At 46.0% G+C, this 10,833-nt stretch overlaps 1 protein-coding gene across 4 annotated transcripts in view; it reads left to right on the top strand.

The window, feature by feature from the left end:
- Positions 1–6,779, top strand: part of LOC137527750 (metabotropic glutamate receptor 6-like) — an 89,637-nt gene extending 82,858 nt beyond the window's left edge. For 3 of the 4 annotated variants that reach the window (XM_068248621.1, XM_068248619.1, XM_068248620.1), the window contains exon 11: positions 3,101–6,778. The gene's annotated coding sequence lies outside the window, so the exon portion shown is untranslated. Of the gene's footprint in view, positions 1–3,100 lie in introns of all 4 variants that reach the window. The other variant, XM_068248618.1, reaches the window with a different exon arrangement.
- The last annotated feature ends 4,054 nt before the right edge of the window (positions 6,780–10,833 follow it).

Below are 10,833 nucleotides of genomic sequence, written 5' to 3' on the forward strand. Positions count from 1 at the left end.
GATAGTCCCGCTCCCGCTCGCTCCCCTTGACTAGGGAAATGGTATGAAAGCACTCACGGCCCTCTTTTGCAGTCTAATAAATATTTGAAGAGATCTGGAAGCCGTGCCTGAGATCAAGGGAGGATGCGAGAACACCTAAGAGAACAGGAGGCGATCGTGTGGCCTCTGCGACTGCAGATGACGCCCTTTGCGTGTCATTCCGGATAGACATGTGATCCGGTCTCTGAAGGAAATCATAGCCTGGCTGTAGTTGGTGACGGCATATTCTTAGTAATGGCTCTAAAGTTTACATAAAAGTAACTTTTTGATGTCACCTTCTCCCGTATTTAGTAATTTATTCTACAATACCTTGCAGAGTGGAGGGCTGCGGAGCAGCAGGTAAAATAGGCGCAAGTTGATTTGAGGACCACCATAGGCCGCAATGCAAGGAGCTGGTGGCAGGCCTTGGCACAGGAGATGGGCGTGGCCAGACACATGGCAGGCACTTTGAAAAAAGAAAATCGTCCAGGCCCAACTCCAAGGAGAGGGGGAGTGATCACCTGCTTGGAGGGATGACGCCAGGACAAGTATTTAACTCTAACACCCCTCCATCTTTTAGACAGTCATTTTGACCTTAGCACCTCCTAGCTATCCAATAGCACACCCAGAACACTTCCATTGAGTGTGGGGCAGCCGGCACATGGAGACAGTCACTCACCTCTCCACTCGCCTCCAGCGCTGAAGCTTCCTCTTCCCTCTTGTCATCATCTGTTTCTGTGTATTTGTCTCTGCAGCCGGGGTTTCCTATCATGTGATTCCCCAGTAACGTGTCAGCAAATCACATGTGAAAGATGCTGGCTGCATAGACAGATATAGACCAGAGTATGATGACAAAGGGGAAGAGGAAGCTTCTAGACTGAAGGCAAGTGGAAAGGTGAGTGACTGGTTGTGGTGCTGCTGTGGAGGAGGGAGGGTAGAAACACCTGGCCAACTATGTACTACAAGGGAAGGAGGGAAACATCTCTGGCCACCTAAACTCTACAAGGGGAGGGAGGGGGGAAGCATTGCTGGCCACCTTAAATAAGCAGTACTTGGTAACTTGGGCTGAAGCACTTTACAGAGTACATAGTCATGTTACTGACAGTCCTCAGAGGAGCTCACAATCTAATCCCTACCATAGTCATAATCTAATGTCCTACCATATTATTATGTATTTATATAGCACTGACACCTTCTGAAGCACTTTGCAGAGTACATAGTCACGTCACTGACTGTCCTCAGGGGGAATACTTACACGGGACGGGAGGGGGCATGTTAGGCATAAAGTGGTGGGATTAAGTGTAGGCACCACTTACAGTTGGGTTAGGCATGAGACGGGGGGGGGGGGGGGGGGGGCTTCTTTTTAGGCAGTTACTTGGGGGAGGGTATTCCCCAGGCAGTTGACTAAGTGTCTACATGCAAAAAGGACGACCAGGAATTTGTCTGCCTTAAATATTGGCTAGTAGAATATTCTACAATTATGAAGTGCAAATTAAAATAGTAAAATATTGGTAAATGATACCGACATTTTACTACAGCTAAACCTAACCCTATTCTCCCATTGTACCCTCTATCTACACATGCCTAACCCCCCCATCCAATACCTAACTCTAACCCCCCCCCCATGCCAATACCTAACCCCCCCTCCTGCCAATCCTAACCTTAACCAACCCCTCTGCTCATGACTAACTTTACCCCCCCTCTACGCCTAACCGTAAGCGCCCTCTCCAAACGCCTTACCTTAAAGCTCCCCATGGATGTCTAACCATAAACGAGCCCTCATAAACCCGCTACACAAAACACTAAACATTGTTTATAGAAAACTAAATATCTAAAATTTTAAGCTCAAATTTCCTGTTATAAATGATATTTGTATGGCCGTATGTGGGGACGCCTAAAACTTCCACTTCTCTCTGGCGCCCAAATCTCCAGCTTTTGCCTAGGTTGTCTTGTGGAGGATGCTGCTCTGAGATGGGAACATAGTCAATAATAAGTGTCTATCAGAGAGGTTATATTTCCACATTATTCAATTGTATCCAAATCTAGAATATTTGAAAGACAAAAGGAACAGTCAAGAGCCCCTAATAGTGTAGTATGTTAGCGCAATTCTGGTCAACAATGATCCAGAGAATTGATACTTACAAAGGTGGGTTACCACTAAGACAACTACTGTAACAGCAGGTGGGGAGATTAGACCCAACCCCACTCGGGATAAAGAGAACCTTAACTCACCTGGAAAAAAAGAGTTTCAATTGCCTGGGGCCTCTACCAGCCCCCTGCAGCCATCCTGTGCCCTCGGCAATCTGGAACGATGCTCCAGTCCCCAGTAGCGGCTACGTTTCATTTTCGGCACTGCGCCTGCGTGGAACAGGCCGTGCGCATCCTTGCTCTCGCCTATGTCGCTGTCCTGCGCATGCGCAGTACAAACTTTCCCTTCCTGCACACGCACAGGATGGGGACAGCGACGTCAGCGAGAGCGAGGACGCAGGCTCAGTGGTTTGAAAACGAAACTTAGCCGCTGTGGGGGATCGAAGCATCATTCCAAGACATCGAGGGCACAGGACGACTGCAGGGAGCTGGTAGAAGCCCCAGGTAAGAGAAACTTTTTTTTACAGGTGAGTTAAAGTTCCCTTTAAGAAGTTGTTCTCTGTAGAAGAACACAAGCATAGGGGAAGCACACCTCCACCAGGGGTGGACTCTGGACTCGAATACTATGTTAAACGTTGAATAGAGGCAAAGTGGCTCCACTTTGCGGGGTAAGAAAGCTAATACAGTAGCTCGCTTTTATTGCCTGATGAAGCGGGTGAGTACCTGTGAAACGTGTTGCATTGTGTGGAGTTTTTGATTAAATAATGTTTCTGTTGAACATCGAATGTTTTAGTCTGAGTGGGGAGGTAAGTCCATCACTACTTCCCTTTTAAAGTAATTTTACTCTATTTTACTCTATTTTAGCGCCTCTGTTCAACATTTAACATAGTAAATCTAGAATAATATCCTTAATCCTGAAGCTGGATTTTGCCTCCCCCCCTCCATACAGCAGAGCCATACTGATGAATCGTTGCTGTTTTATCTGTACCTACAGGTATGCCGGGTCAGGCACTGCTGTTTGATCTCCGAACAAACCAATCCTACAGGACGCCCCCAGGCAATCCTACAGCAAGTGCGCATCAGCTGTGTTGATCTACAATGAAGCTTTTCGAGAAGCCCGCGGGAGCCATTGTCAACGTGACGTGCCGCAAAGTCACCTCAAAAACTAACATCAGAGTCTGACACGGAATCACTTGACTCCCCTTCCTGACACAGCGCTTCAAAGAAGACGTTAACTCTTTTCTCGTCAGAGGTGTCTCGTCAGAATCCCAGCAGGCAAATCGGAACAAATCTCTGATCGGTATTTCCTGCACATCATCGTTGTTCATCCCCATCCGTAATCTTCCTGTCTAACCTCATAAGAGAGACAAACCCATCTTTTATCCTCTCCCTCCAGAATCCAGCTTCAAATTATTCAACTCTATGTTCTGTTCTGATTCTAACAACGAGCTCTTTAACCTTCAGATTGCAAGTTCAGGGAGAGGGGTTTGTTTTTATAGACATTTTATAGAATATTTTCAATGAACGATGCAGTTGTGCATAAGGTAGGTTTGTAAAAAAAAAAATACTGTTTTTGCTCAATTATTATCATTATGTATTTATATACCGCTGACATTTTCCGTTGCGCTTTACAGAGTACATAGTCACTTTACAGAGTACATAGTCATGTCACTGACTGTCCTCAGAGGAGCTCACAATCTAATCTCTACCATAGACATACTTTAATGTCCCACCATATTATTATTATTTATATCGCACTGACATCTGCAGCACTTTACAGAGTACATAGTCATGTCACTGACTGTCCTCAGAGGAGCTCACAAACTAATCCTACCATAGTCATAGTACCATGTAATGATTATGTAGCATTGACAGCTTCTGCAGCACCTTACAGAGTGCATTGTCATGTCACTGACCGTCCTCAGAGGACCTCACAATCTAATGCCAGCCATAGCCATAGTCTATTGTCCTACCATATTATTATTATGTATTTATATAGCACTGACATCTCCTACAGCACTTTACAGAGTACATAGTCATGTCACTGACTGTCCTCTGAGGAGCTCGCAATCTAATCCCTACTATAGTTATAGTCTAATGTCCTACCATATTACTATTATCAGGGCAGGTTCTCTCATGAAGCAAAGTGAAACATTTGCATCAGGCGCAGAGGTTACAGGAGCAGCATGTTTGTACTGTGTGTTTACACTAGAACAAGCGAGAGGAGACCGAGGTGAAGAGGTCATCATTGGGGAAAAGCAGCTTGTTGTGCTGTGTGAGGAGTCTGACAGTGAGTGAGGAGGGGGGAGGCAGGAGAGGAGCATTGTTTCATTTGATTTGCACAGCAGAAGGGAGGAGGTGGCACTGCTGTCCTGACTGAGGAGGAAAAGAGCGGCTGAGGGTGAGCAGTTTGTTTGTCACAGACTCACAGCCAGCCAGTGTGCTATTGTGTTGAGCTGCAGCATGTCATGTGAGAACATTAAATGAAGCAGAGTAAATTGTCGGGTGCTGTGCGATCATTCCAAATCAAAAGGGGGGGGGGGGGCGCAACTTCACAAGTTTGCCTCAGGCAGCAAAAAGTCTAGAACTCTCCCTGATTATTATGTATCTATATAGCACTGACATCTTCTGCAGCACTTTACAGAATACATAGTGATGTCACTGACTGTCCTTGGAGGAGCTTGCATTCTAATCCCTAGGACAGTGATCAGGCATCCTCGATAAATTGCTAACAATTCTGAGTTGTTGCTAAGTTTATGCACATTCATGCAGCTTGGAAATGGGCCAGTCAAATGTAACATCTGATTGTCCCCTTTCAAACATGGGTAAATTTGCATAACATTTGCATCAACACAGAATTATTGGCATCTCATTGACCATCCCTAACAGTCATAGGCTCGTATGCAATTCACCTTTTTTCTCCTAAATTTTTTCCTAGGAAATTTATTTTCATCTTGTATTTAAAACATTTCTTAGGGCTCTTTCACATCAGACAACGCGAGCAGGAGCGTTGTCTGCCTGCGGCGTGTCGTTGGGTATCTGCGGTGCGAGGCAATCAGCGGCGGTAACTAGTAATGAAACCCGACGGAAAACACTGGCTCGCGGGTGCGTTGGGTGAAAAACTGCGCCCGTGTGCGTCGGAATCGCAACGCATCGAAACGCAGCGTCGGGTGTGAAAGGTAAAATGAAAGTCTAAGGACTTTCATTTTACCTTGGTTAACGCAAACGTTAGCCGTTTGCGTTAACGCACAAAATCGCCGCAAGTGTGAAAGAGCCCTTAGCCCTTTGCAATTGAAAAAAGTATCAAAAGTATCAGAAAGTAGGTGAAAAAGTACTATCAAAATGAGGTCACTCTGCACAAGCCTCTGAAGAAGCGGTACCTACCGTGAAACGGCTGTCAGGCCACAGTGTCTCCCTCCTCTCCCCCCATTGCCTTGTCTGTCTGCCATGTGTTTAACCCTATGTGGGAAATAAAGCTGTGAAGATTTTGTACTGGAACCTAGTGCCCGGCTTCTTTCTCTAGGACTAATTGGATATGTATCCTTACCGAGAGCGCAGGTTAGTGAACAACCAGCTTTTTCTATATACGCACTGCCTGCATGAAGTGCCAGCTTCTCTAGTTTCTTTTGTCATTTGAGTATTTTCTTACTTGTGGTTTCAAAAGCATTTTATTGACAAGTTGTTAACATATCACCTGTGAGAAAACTCAGGAAAAAGGTAATTGCAAGTGGGTTATAGGCCCCTATTCAACTCTCTTTATCTCCTAAGTTTTCTCCTTGGAGATCATTTTTCATCTACTGTTTAGAACAGGGGTCTCAAACTCGCGGCCCGCGGGCCATTTGCGGCCCTCGATACAATATTTTGTGGCCCTCGCCGGCAAAAGCTTCCTTATAGTTCGCTTCAGTGCTCCCAAGTAATACGACGCATCCCCGCCGCTAAACGAGGGATGCAGAGCCCCCAAATCGCCCGGGGGGGCAATCCGCCGGCATTTCCTGGAAGGGGCAGAGCTTTCAGCTTCAGCTCTGCCCCTCCTGACGTCAATCGCCGCCACTTCCAGCCCCTCTCTGTGAAGGAAGAGTGAGAGGGGCGGGCAGAGGCGGCGATGCGCCGCGATTGTGAAATTACTTATGCGGCCCAGCCTCATCCTGACTTTGCCTCCTGCGGCCCCCCAGGTGAATTGAGTTTGAGACCCCTGGTTTAGAACAACTTTTCAGCATTTTACAATTGAAAAAGTACTAAAAAGTAGATTACCCCTATTTTTCGGACTATATGACTCTCCTGACCATAAGATGCACCTAGGCTTAGAGAACAAAAACCAGGGGAAAAATATATACTAAAACGGGTGCATCCAGGGTGAAGGGGGATCTTGTGGATTATGATGACCCTTGTACCTCTGTCCCCTTGTATCCTCCTGTGTTGCTCTCTGTCCCCCTTGTGTCCTCCTCTATGCCCCTGTGTGTCCCCCTTGTGTCCTCCTCTATGCCCCTGTGTGTCCCCCTCTATGCCCCTGTGTGTCCCCCTTGTGTCCTCCTCTATGCCCCTGTGTGTTCCCCTTGTGTCCTCCTCTATGCCCCTGTGTGCCCCCCTTGTGTCCTCCTCTATGCCCCTGTGTGTCCCCCTTGTGTCCTCCTCTATGCCCCTGTGTGTCCCCCTTGTGTCCTCCTCTATGCCCCTGTGTGTCCCCCTCTATGCCCCTGTGTGTCCCCCTTGTGTCCTCCTCTATGCCCCTGTGTCCCCCTTGTGTCCTCCTCTATGCCCCCGTGTGTTCCCCTTGTGTCCTCCTCTATGCCCCTGTGTGCCCCCCTTGTGCCCTCCTCTATGCCCCTGTGTGTCCCCCTTGTGTCCTCCTCTATGCCCCTGTGTGTCCCCCTTGTGTCCTCCTCTATGCCCCTGTGTCCCCCTTGTGTCCTCCTCTATGCCCCTGTGTGTCCCCCTCTATGCCCCTGTGTGTCCCCCTTGTGTCCTCCTCTATGCCCCTGTGTCCCCCTTGTGTCCTCCTCTATGCCCCTGTGTGTTCCCCTTGTGTCCTCCTCTATGCCCCTGTGTGCCCCCCTTGTGTCCTCCTCTATGCCCCTGTGTGTCCCCCTTGTGTCCTCCTCTATGCCCCTGTGTGTCCCCCTTGTGTCCTCCTTTATGCCCCTGTGTCCCCCTTGTGTCCTCCTCTATGCCCCTGTGTGTCCCTCTTGTGTCCTCCTCTATGCCCCTGTGTGTCCCTCTTGTGTCCTCCTCTATGCCCCTGTGTGCCCCCCTTGTGTCCTCCTCTATGCCCCTGTGTGTCCCTCTTGTGTCCTCCTCTATGCCCCTGTGTGTCCCCTGTGACCTCTGTTTGTCCCATTGTGTCCTCCTCTATGCCCCTGTGTGTTCCCCTTGTGTCCTCCTCTATGCCCCTGTGTGTCCCTCTTGTGTCCTCCTCTATGCCCCTGTGTCCCCCTTGTGTCCTCCTCTATGCCCCTGTGTGCCCCCCTTGTGTCCTCCTCTATGCCCCTGTGTGTCCCCCTTGTGTCCTCCTCTATGCCCCTGTGTGCCCCCCTTGTGTCCTCCTCTATGCCCCTGTGTGTCCCCTGTGTCCTCTGTTTGTCCCATTGTGTCCTCCTCTATGCCCCTGTGTGTTCCCCTTGTGTCCTCCTCTATGCCCCTGTGTGTCACCCTGTGTCCTCTGTTTGTCCCGTTGTGTCCTCCTCTACATGGGCACAGTACAGGGAGTTGGAGGTTCACACTGGCAGGTGTTCACAAATCAGGAACTCCCTGCATTTGGACTATAAGACACAGTGACCTTTTTCCCCACTTTTGGGGGAGAAAAAGTGAGTCATATAGTCCAGAAAATACAGTAAATAGTACTATCAAAATTATTTTGGATATTTTCTTGCTTTCCGTTGGTATAAAAGGCATTTCATTCTCAAGGTTTGAAAATATCACCTAGGACAGTGATGGCTAACCTTGACACTCCAGCTGTGGTGGAACTACAAGTCCCATGAGGCATTGCAATACTCTGACAGCTCTAAGCATAACTCGGGGAGGCAGAGGCATGATGGGATTTGTAGTTTTGTCACAACTGGAGTGCCAAGGTTAGCCATCACTGGCCTAGGAGAAATCTCAGGAGAGAAAATTAATTTCTTATGGGCTATATGCCCTTTTTCTATTTACATTTTCTCCTAAGTTTTCTCCTAGGAGTTAACCTTCATCTTCTGTCTGAAGTATTGTTTCAGCACTTATTTTCTTATTTAAGTATTTTCTGACTTGCTGGTGTGTTAAAGGGCATTTTGTTGATAAGGTATGAAAATACAGTATAACCTTGGAGAAAACTTTGGAAAATATAACCTAGGAGAAAAAATTGAATTGTATTGGTCTAAAAATTGGTCTATAGTCTAAAATCCATAGCATAGTCTATGGCAGAGTTCCCAAACCCTGTCCTCAAGGCTCGCCAACAATACGCGTTTTGCAGAAAACCACAAACATGCACAGGTGAGCGGAATATAACCCTGCATTTCAACTTTGCTCTAAAACATTATTTACAGCATATTATATGCAAAAAGCATATTTTTTTTTTACTAGACCAGCATTGGAAGGGTTAAACACAGAGGTTTCAAGTTCCCTGGAGAGATATGCAGAAGTTCAGATTGTTACATTCTATTTAGTTATATGTATCTATTGATAAATGTTACACACTCTTTGGCTGTCCTCCAACTCCTTCTCAGTCAGAGAGATGAGTCACATTCAACACTTATATACATTTATGTAAACAAAATGTATCTATGTCAGCTTCTGATGCCTCTGCAGAAATCTCCAGGAACTTTAAAGCACTGTGTAACCCTTCCAATGCTGGTCTAGTATAAAAAAAATGTTGGTTGCATATAATATACTGTAAATAATGTTTTAGAGCAAAGTTGAAATGCAGGGTTATATTCCGCTTTAACAACGTCTGTGGATTTCCACAAAACGTGTACTGTTGGTGGGCCTTGAGGACAGGGTTGGGGAACACTGGACTATAGCATTTTTTTAAGAGGTTACAATAAACTTGGGTTTTGCATTGTGAAATGCACAGTCTGAATCCACACCCCCAACTAACAAATGACATCTATGATCCATTGGCTCCAGTTGACAGAACATTTACTCTTCCCCATCTGTGCTCATGTGACTAAAGAGGGAGTGTTTTAGACACAATGGGAGCGAATGGGCAGGCAGCGCAGGTCACCGAGGAAGAGATCTGAGTTGATGAATTGATGCAGCAAAATATTTAACTTTTTATTCTGCAAAAACTGCATTTTTTTGTTACAAAACTTTTCTTTATGTGTAATTTATTCAAAATAGCGTTCTACTAATTGCATAAAAAAACTGATACGTCTTTTACACCCAACCAAAAATGCGCAAAAACAAACTGTTATTCAGTGACGGTCGTTATTTGCTTCCTCAATACACTGCATTATGTTTAACCTCCACCCCATCATCTTGTAAAGCTGAACTCTACGCAAAACTATTATTTCACCTTTCCGATGCGGATGTCATTTGTAATGTAAAGAAAAAAGAACACTTTTTTTCAACAGGACTGTAGCAGAGAGTACTGTGGGATATACTTTTTATTGTTTCTTCTGTCAGCAGGGGAACTGCTCTTTTTTACAAGGCTGTTAAGCCCCTAAAGTGTGGTCTCAGACACACCTCCCACAGGCTTATGATGCTGAGCAGACTTTGATGATGTCATCACTCCCCCAACCTATTGGAAAGGTTTTCTCGTGCATTATATGTGCGAGATCATGGTAGGGTCAACATCAGAGCAGATTGGTCATTGGGCAAGAAAAAAAAAAATATCCATTGGGTTTTATTTACTGTGGTATCTTCAGACCGGGGAACAGAAGTGATCCTGCAAACCTGGCCTAGAATCAACATACTTTTCCAGTGAAAAAATAGAAGACCTGATAAACGACAGAGTAGAGTATACTCACCTGCTCCCTGGTACCCAGAATATTATCAGATCCCTTGATGCTGCTGACTGTCCCTGACTCTCTATGCTGTCCCTTCAGAAATCCCAGCTGCAGACGCTTACTCCATTCAGTCTAATGCAGGAGAAGAACAGCGTCCAAAAATACTCTGCTATGACTGTCAGCAGGGTAAGATACAGACAACGGGGGCTGCTGATGGAGCAGAGTGTTCTGTACACACAGATAGGCTCCCAGAATAACAAGTTAGAACTCTTCACTGAAGAAAACATGCTGCAGATATACAGTGAGTTGCAAAAGTATTCGGCCCCCTTGAAGTTTTCCACATTTTGTCACATTACTGCCACAAACATGAATCAATTTTATTGGAATTCCACATGAAAGACCAACACAAAGTGGTGTACACATGAGAAGTGGAACGAAAATCATACATGATTCCAAACATTTTTTACAAATAAATAACTGCAAAGTGGTGTGTGCATAATTATTCGCCCCCCTTTGATCTGAGTGCAGTCAGTTGCTTATAGACATTGCCTGATGAGTGCTAATGACTAAATAGAGTGCACCTGTGTGTAATCTAATGTCAGTACAAATACAGCTGCTCTGTGAGGGCCTCAGAGGTTGTCTAAGAGAATATTGGGAGCAACAACACCGTGAAATCCAAAGAACACACAAGACAGGTCCAAGACAGGTCAGGGATCATGTTATTGAGAAATTTAAAGCAGGCTTAGGCTACAAAAAAGATTTCCAAAGCCTTGAACATCCCATGGAGCACTGTTCAAGCGACCATTCAGAA

The sequence above is a fragment of the Hyperolius riggenbachi genome, chromosome 8 (genome assembly GCF_040937935.1).
Source record: "Hyperolius riggenbachi isolate aHypRig1 chromosome 8, aHypRig1.pri, whole genome shotgun sequence".
NCBI lineage: Eukaryota > Metazoa > Chordata > Amphibia > Anura > Hyperoliidae > Hyperolius > Hyperolius riggenbachi.